Here is an 8,508-nt window from a genome sequence, read left to right on the forward strand (position 1 = left end):
TAAGTGTAGAACACTATAATACATGGGAAAGAGTCAGCACTGTAAGCAGCATATCAAGATGGAGGTCTCATGAGGATACATTTATGTATTGTATAACACCAACTTAAATAAATGCAGCAGTATGAGTGATTACATAGACAAAATGATGTCCATCTCTCAGAAACTAAATTCTATTGGAGTGCACATGAATAATGGAGATTGCTACAGCAATGCTGCTGAACTTGATGCCTAAGTTTTACTTCCTGGTTGTGGTGCTGGAAGCAAACACAGCAAAGGTAACAATAGACGTAGTTAGTGCAAAGTTTCAATAATGTGTGCCCTGTGATTTAAGCGTTCAGACAACTGCATTACATAAAAAAAGAAAATTGAAATTCAAGAATGTGAATTTAATGCAAAACAAGAAATGCAACAATCTTTCCAGCCTCCTGCCCCATCTTTCCAGCCTCCTGCCCCATCTTTCCAGCCTCCTGTCCCCTGTCTTTCCAGCCTCCTGCCCCATCTTTCCAGCCCCCTGTCCCCTGTCTTTCCAGCCTCCTGCACCCTGTCTTTCCAGCCTTCGGTCCCCTGTCTTTCCAGCCTCCTGCACCCTGTCTTTCCAGCCTCCTGCCCTGTCTTTCCAGCCTCCTACCCCATCTATCCAGCCTCCTGTCCCCTGTCTTTCCAGCCTCCTACCCCATCTATCCAGCCTCCTGTCCCCTGTCTTTACAGCTTCCTGTCCCCTGTCTTTCCAGCCTCCTGCACCCTGTCTTTCCAGCCTGTGTGTGTGTAATCCAAATCCCACCTCTATGGCAGCCAGGGGTCTATCGGATGGGGATAGGGATAGGCTACTCTGCATAAAGGCTCCGTCCTCAGCCTCTGTCAGTGCGCTGCTCTCTCAATCACGCTGACGCTGCAACTGTCTGGCCAGGTACGCATCCGAACGACATGCATCCTAATCGGCTCGCCCCCCCCCCCCCGATGGAAGGATATAATCGGGCGGCGATCCGGTGTACGATCACCAGATATAACCTTCCATCTCCCATTCACCTGCATGCCATTGTCAGCATAGTTGGCCCATCTGACGTGCAACATATCAGATGGAACGACATTGCTCACGACGCACGTGAATGCGCGATATGTCGATACGTTGTTCCAATTTGCCTGAAAATGACACATCGTCCTTTATATCGCTTGATGTGTACTGGCCTCGCTCTGCAATTGGAGGCGGAGCTCTTAACCAGGAGTCGGTGGCAGTGTGACAGACCTGAAAACGGGACAAACTGCGTCTCATATTGAATTAATATGGGAAGCAGTATGTCCCTTTCAAATACAGGAGCTCATTCAGACCTGCTCGCTAGATGCGTTCGCTCGCTCCCAGCGTATGAAAATCTAGCGCACGCCCAGCAAGGCAGGCGATCGTTCGGCAAGGCATTAGCACGCCCACAATGTCTTGGCATGCGATCACTTTGTGTATGCAGACGCCCACCACCAGCCATTCATAAGACTTCCACTTGCGCACATCATATCCTGGAAGTGCATGAAACCATTGGTACATCGAGTACCATCGGGTGCGATCACAGCGCTTGAGGTTGACTATACCCTGCTGCAAACACTGCAATCACATCAGTGTGAAATACAACCAGGTGACGTGTACTATGATGCTGCCTGTTAATTATGCAACTGCGTTGAAACACTCAGGCACGCCTGCGTTCGTTCCTCCACTCCCCTGTTTCTAGTGGCCTGCCCCTGTTATCACCCACAAACGGCCTCTCCTGTCACTCATTCAACTGGGCTGTCTATGCTGGGCGAGCGAGCGCTTCCCGATCTATCACAGTGGTTCGCGCACGCGCATTGCGATGCATGCGCAGTTGCAAATATCGTCCAGCTACGAGCGATCGCATCCTAGCGAGCGGGTCTGAATCAGCTCCACAGGACGATCCTGTATAATACAGGATGGGTGGCAACCCTAAACTGGGGGTCAGGACACACTGACACTGTAGCCATTAGAATTCTCACAGTGACCTGTCCATGTAGGATTATATTAGGAACCAGACAGGAACAATCCGAGAGCTGAATAGAAGTAAATGAACTAAGAAAAGAGAAGAAGAAGGGCTTTTCACTGGGGCACTCTTTAATTCAACATGTAAAATATATCTTTTATTATGATTATTTAAAATTTAAACAGATCTCCTTAGCAAGTAAATAGATATGGCGAAAATATTCTGAATCATCAAATACCTACAAATTATTAATGAAATTCAAAAGCCATGTCTTTATCATTAATTATTAAATGTAGGATATTGTTAACCATAATAACCCTGTGATTACCCGAATAAGATTGACATGTGAACACTATGCTGTATTATACCTTATATTACCGTCCAATTCTTGTCTGGAATAACCTACAGCACCTGATATTCCCAGGTGATCTCCCATCCAAGTACTAATCAGCCCAATACTGTATAGCTTCCAAGATCAGACGAGATTGGGCATATCCAGCATGCTACGAATGTAGGTTACATATTTATAAGAGTCTGGATGCCCTACTGTATACACAGCATTGGTGTTTGTAGGACTATTTCGCATGAGGAGTCCGCTTTATTAAAATAATGCAAAGTCAAAAAAAGTATTGCATAAGCATACTTTATTTGTATCACAAGTAAAACTTATCCTACATTTAATAATTAATGATACAGGTTGAGTCTCCCATATCCAAATATTCCGAAATACGGAATATTTTTAGCATGACTGAGATAGTAAAACTTTGCTTTTTGATGGTTCACTGTACACAAACTTTGTTTAAGGCAAAAAATTATTAAAAATAAAGTATAAAATGACCTATAGGCTGTGTGTATAAGGTGTATATTACACACAAATGAATTTCATGTATGTACACAAACTTTGTTTGAGCCACAAAATTATTGAACATATTGTATAAAATTACCTTCAGGCTGTGTGTATAAGGTGTATATAAAACATAAATGCATTCTGTGTTTAGATTTGGGCCCTATTCATAAGACATTTAAATATGGTATACGAATATTCCAAACTACGGAATATTCTGATATCCAAAATACCCCTGGTCCCAAGCATTTTGGATATGGGAGACTCAACCTGTATAGACATGGCTTTTGAATTTTATTAACAATTTGTAGGTATTTGATGATTCAGAATATTTTCGCCATATCCACTTACTTGCTAAGGAGATCTGTTTAAATTTTAAATAATCATAATAAAAGTTATATTTTACATTTTGAATTAGAGTGCCCCAGTGAAAGCCCTTCTTGTTCTGTACTGCCCTGCACTAAGTGTCTGACAAATTTGGAGCAGCCAGCATAACCAATACTCTATCTTCCAATAATCCAGTCAGATGTGATCTGAAGAACTGAGTTTATTATTCGATACAGGAACTTGCGTGGAAATGACGTATCCACCACGTGACCGCTGCAGGAGGCTGGACCGCTCCTGCGTTACCATCCACGTGGGCATAGAGGGGAATAAATATTCGTGGTGAGCGTAGCGAGCCCATGAGGGGACACTTTTGGTCCCCCGTTAGCATCCCCGCCCCTCCCCTTTTCAGGCCGGGTCACTTGGGTGTGACGTCACAGGTCCATCAGCGCTGTATAGTCTAGACCTAACCCTAGGACCATGTGAAAAGGAAAATGGCTGCTTACAGCTCCTTTAGCCCAGAAAGCATTGCTAAACTGCTATGGAATGCTAAGAAGGTCAAAATGGATCAGATTTATGATGCTACTGTCCTGACCACTAGGTGGGGCTGCTAATGTGAATTAGTATAACATAACAAACCCCATGCTGAAGGCATGACATGTTCTCTTTTCTTAGTTCATGGTATATTTTTTGGGGCTTTGGGAGTACCACCAACACAATATTATGACACAAATTAATTATTAAAATAATCTATGGTTGGTTTATAATAATTTAACATAAAATAGAAATGAAGTTCTGTGCGGTACCCACTCTGTTTGTTTGAATGTAGAAGTAGAATGAGTTGGATCCACAATGGTAAACATGTGCCTTTATCTGAGATGTAGCTCATATACTGCAAACTGCACATCACATTACAGCTGCTTTCCAGAATTACATAGTGGCGTTCAGCAGGCTGGTGAGCAATTAGGAGTGCAGACTATAAAACCAGCATGTGAGTCTTGCTCTGATAACTCGGAGATTATTCAGACCCTTGTAAACCAAGATATGTTCAACTCCAGAGACAGTCTAATATCTTACCAACTACTGCTGAGAAGACCATGTGGAGCTGGAATGGAGTCCCCTAAATACCTTACCTGATTCATCAAAGTTCATGAGGACAGTATACATCCTTACCAAATGTAGGGAAAGACGGTAGGACAATTAGGAATGGAATATCCATGATAAATGGAAAGCCGCAGGTTGCCCAAAACTACTGTATGCTACACCTACGTGCCTCATGCCTCAGTGTTGACACTAGTTCCTAGTGATTTCACTGGATGCATTCTCATATTCATAGTCGTCCTATTAAATGATTGCCTCTAATAATACGCAAAGCCTACTTACGTTTCACTTCATAATGGAAGAGCCCCCACATGTCTGTAGTAATTATTAACTGTCATCTACCAGGTTGCCCAACACACACAACAGAGTTGTCACCTTCTGCTTGTGTGAAAAACAAACAATGCAGCACTAATGGATGAAAATTATAGTGTGAAAGACAATATACTGTATAAGTAGTATCAGAGCCGTAACTAGACTTTCTGGTGCCCTGTGCCAGGAAGAGCATTGGTGCCCCCCCCCTCCTATTTTTCAAATAGGGACATAAGAGGTGCACCCAGGAAAGGGCCTCATGGGGAGGCCAGGAGATGCTGGGGATGAAAGAAGAGGAAGCTACAAGTGAGAATGATAATAAACAGAAAATTGACAGGCCCAAACAGCGCCCCCTGCCCTGCGGTGCCCTGTGCCATGGCACTGGTCGCAATACTCTAGTTACGGACCCGAGTAATATGTAGTATTTTTGCACTTTAACCACTTAGCTTGCTAATATTTTTTCCAAAAACCGCAGGTTTTTTTCTGATTGTCGTTTTTATATGATTGATTTAGGTCAAAAACATCTATTTAAAAATGTTAACCAACACGGAATACAGTGGAAAAAGATAAAGGGGTCTATGGGCCTGATTCAGAGCTGAACGCTCTGACCAGAGCGCTCGCTCTGAATCAGTGCCCTCCTACCTGAAAATGGAGCGGCCTCCTGGCCGCTCGCATAGCTGTGGGTGACCAAACACAGCATATGCGAGCGGCCAAAAAGATGGTTGCGATGGTCAAAGACCATTGGGCTTGCGACGAGACCCTGCGGTAGGGTCTCACTGCCGCAAGCCCAGGAGTGATTTTGGCTCTATCAGAGCCAAAATCACTCCCACTGACATCACATGGGAACGCCTCCGTCTGGCAGCCACGCCCCCGGCACGCCCAATAAAGGGGGCGTGCTGTCAATCAACATCGACAGTATGCCCCTTTTGGAGCGAGACCCGGAGCGACGGAGAGCCCGTCGCTATCCAGGTCTCGCGCATGCGCACGACGGAGATCCCTCCGTCGTGAACATGCGCAGTGGGGCAACATTGACCCGCTTGCGAGCGTCCTTTGCTCGCGAGCGGGTCTGAATGACCCCCAATGTACTAAAGGTGCCTACACACTTGGCGATGTGGTCACGATGCGATCTCATGTCCGATTTCCCCTTGAACTCTCCCCGGCAGTCCTGGGCACGATTTGGTGTTAATAAGTGTCCAATGTGACAAACACTCTATCGTGCATCCTTAACTTTTTCCAGTGCATAGTGTCCGGGATTGGCAGATCATGCATGCAGCAGGCAAGATCTGAGGGTGCGATGTACGACCAGCGGGTACAGGCATCGGCATCGTGAGTGGACACTCACGATTTGGACATATTTTACACGATTTGTCTTCCGATGCTTCAAAATCAGGCAAATCGTGTAAAATATCGCCTACTGTATACTAGGCACCTTAAGAGGGAGATGTACTAAGCCATGGGGAGAGAGAAAGTGGAGAGTTATAAAGTACCTACCGATCAGCTCCTAACTGTTATGTTAGTGTGCTCGAAAAATTACAATTACGAGCTGATTGGCTGGTTCTTTATCTTTCTCAACCTTATCTTTCCCCACTGCTTGATACATCCTATGTCTTGGAGAGAGATAAAGTGGATGAAGAAAAAGTACCAACCAATCAGTTCCTAGCTATCATTCAACAAACACAGCCTGTAAAGTGACAGTTAGGAGCCGATTGGTTGGTACTTTATCTCTCTCCACTTTATCTCTCTCCAAGGCTTAGTACATAGAATCTGTAGTACCAACCAATCGGCTCCTAACTGTCATTTTTCACACACTAGGCCTGATTCAGAGCCGGACGCTCTGACCAGAGCGCTCGCTCTGAATCAGGGCTCTCCTACTTAAACTTGGAGCGGCCAAAAAGATGGTCGCGATGGTCAAGACCATCGCGACCATCGGGCTTGCAACGAGACCCTGCGGTAGGGTCTCAGTGGCCGCAAGCCCTGGAGTGATTTTGGCTCTATCAGAGCCAAAATCACTCCCACTGACATCACTTGTGATGTCAGTGGGGCCGGACAAAGACGGTAGGCGTTCCCATGGGAACCCCTCGGTCTGGCAGCCACGCCCCCGGCACGCCCCACCAAAGGGGGCGTGGTGTCAATCAACATCGACAGCACGCCCCCTTTGGTGCGAGACCCGGAGCGACGGCTTCCCCGTCGCTAGCCGGGTCTCGCGCATGTGCACGACAGTACAGCCTCCGTCGTGCGCATGCGCACTAGGGCACCATCGACCCGCTTGCGAGCTCTGCACTTCATCACTTTCCAGAGCTTCATACATCTGCCCCACAGCCTGTAAAGGGACAGTTAGAAGCTAATTGGATAACCATCGGGCCGGCACTGCTGATGTCTCTGATCGTGCTGCCAACGATGGTGCGGCATTTGCGCCTGCCATCAATAGCAAAAATCATCTGCCATCGGCCATACACCATCGATGTTTGATACCCATTGATGGTCGATGGCCATCCTTAGTATACTATGCATGAACTTAAACGTCAAACACTTTTAAACTATTTAGGATAATTGGTAGTCCCTAACCAGAGGCCCCATATTAATATATCTGATTGATACAGGATAATAAAAATAATCCATGAAATTAGCATGAAGTCCCTATTTTTAAAAAAATCGATTTTTACCAATATACAGTGTTGGAAAATTGCTAAGTATCAGCATTCAATGCTATGATTATATGTCCCGATGGGTTGGGTACGGGATGCCGGAACTCGGGATCCCGGGGATCAAAATTCTGACGATGGCATCCTGTCGGTAGGTATCCTAACCATCCCCCTCTCCCTAACCAACTCTCTACCCCTAACCCTAACCATCCCTAGTGCCTAACATTTACCCTCCCCCTAGTGCCTAACCCTAACCCCCCCGTCCTACCCCTAACTCCGCTACTTACCTTCGGGATGCTGTCGGTTAGGATGACGGCATTGGGATTCTGACAGGTTTCGGATTCTGGCGCAAATATTAAAAGCACTGGCATCCCCGGCGGCGGTATTCCGTCCTCTCCTCAGCTGCCTGGTGTACACTAGAAGTGAGTGGTCCAGTTCTACTGGGTTATGTTCGCATCTGGAAACTGGCATCTCATCGCCTATCCAGCTCTCACGTGTTTTAGATATTCAATAAGATAACTCCAAACTTGCGCTAAGTTGCTGAGTAGAGCCGGACCGCTCATTTCTAGTATACAAAGGGGGTCAGTATGCTTCCTGGCTACATTTCCCCGGCGGCTACTCCTCTTTGGAGCCGCAGGGTGGGGTGTGCCGTTGGGCTGCCTGATCATTGCGACTAGCAGCGATCGGTAGTGTGGGGGTTTAAAGTTACAAAGAAGTTCGGGAGATCCCTCTAAGATTGACGCCTGCTGGAAAATTATCTTCCTGCAGCTGCTCACTGGATGTTTCTGACAGGTCACATCAGATGCGACCACGCCAGGCAAGCGGCTCAGGAGGGAGCAGAGGTCATCCCAAATTGATTTCTCAGCCTATTCCAAATAGATATATCTGAAAACATTTTATAAATTAAGGGGGGAATTTATGAAATATTATATAGAGCAGGGATTCCCAACCACGGTCCTCAAGGCACACTAACAGTCCAGGTTTTAAGGACAGCTGTACTTGAGCACAGATGACTTAATTAGTACCTCAGTCATTTTGATTTAACCATCTGTGCACAAGCATGGATAGCACTAAAGCCAGGACTGTTAGTGTGCTTGAGGACCGAGGTTGGGAATCACTGTTATAGAGAAATGGAGAAGTTGCCACAGCAACAAAACAGATACTACTGTAGCTATCATTTTACAAAATGTACTAGATAAATTATAGCTACAATCTTATTGGTTGCTATGAGCAACACCTCCACTCGTGCTCTTTAGACAGTTATACGGGCTCCACATCCCTGATCCCTCTGGAACCGCCGATCTGCTGG

At 45.9% G+C, this 8,508-nt stretch overlaps 1 pseudogene; it reads right to left on the bottom strand.

Moving 5' to 3' along the window:
• Window positions 1-2,378: 2,378 nt before the first annotated feature.
• Window positions 2,379-2,496, bottom strand: LOC148501801 (5S ribosomal RNA; annotated as a pseudogene).
• Between the last annotated feature and the right edge of the window lie 6,012 nt (window positions 2,497-8,508).

The sequence above is a fragment of the Taudactylus pleione genome, unplaced genomic scaffold (genome assembly GCF_031769625.1).
Source record: "Taudactylus pleione unplaced genomic scaffold, aTauple2 ptg000502l, whole genome shotgun sequence".
Taxonomy (NCBI): Eukaryota; Metazoa; Chordata; class Amphibia; order Anura; family Myobatrachidae; genus Taudactylus; species Taudactylus pleione.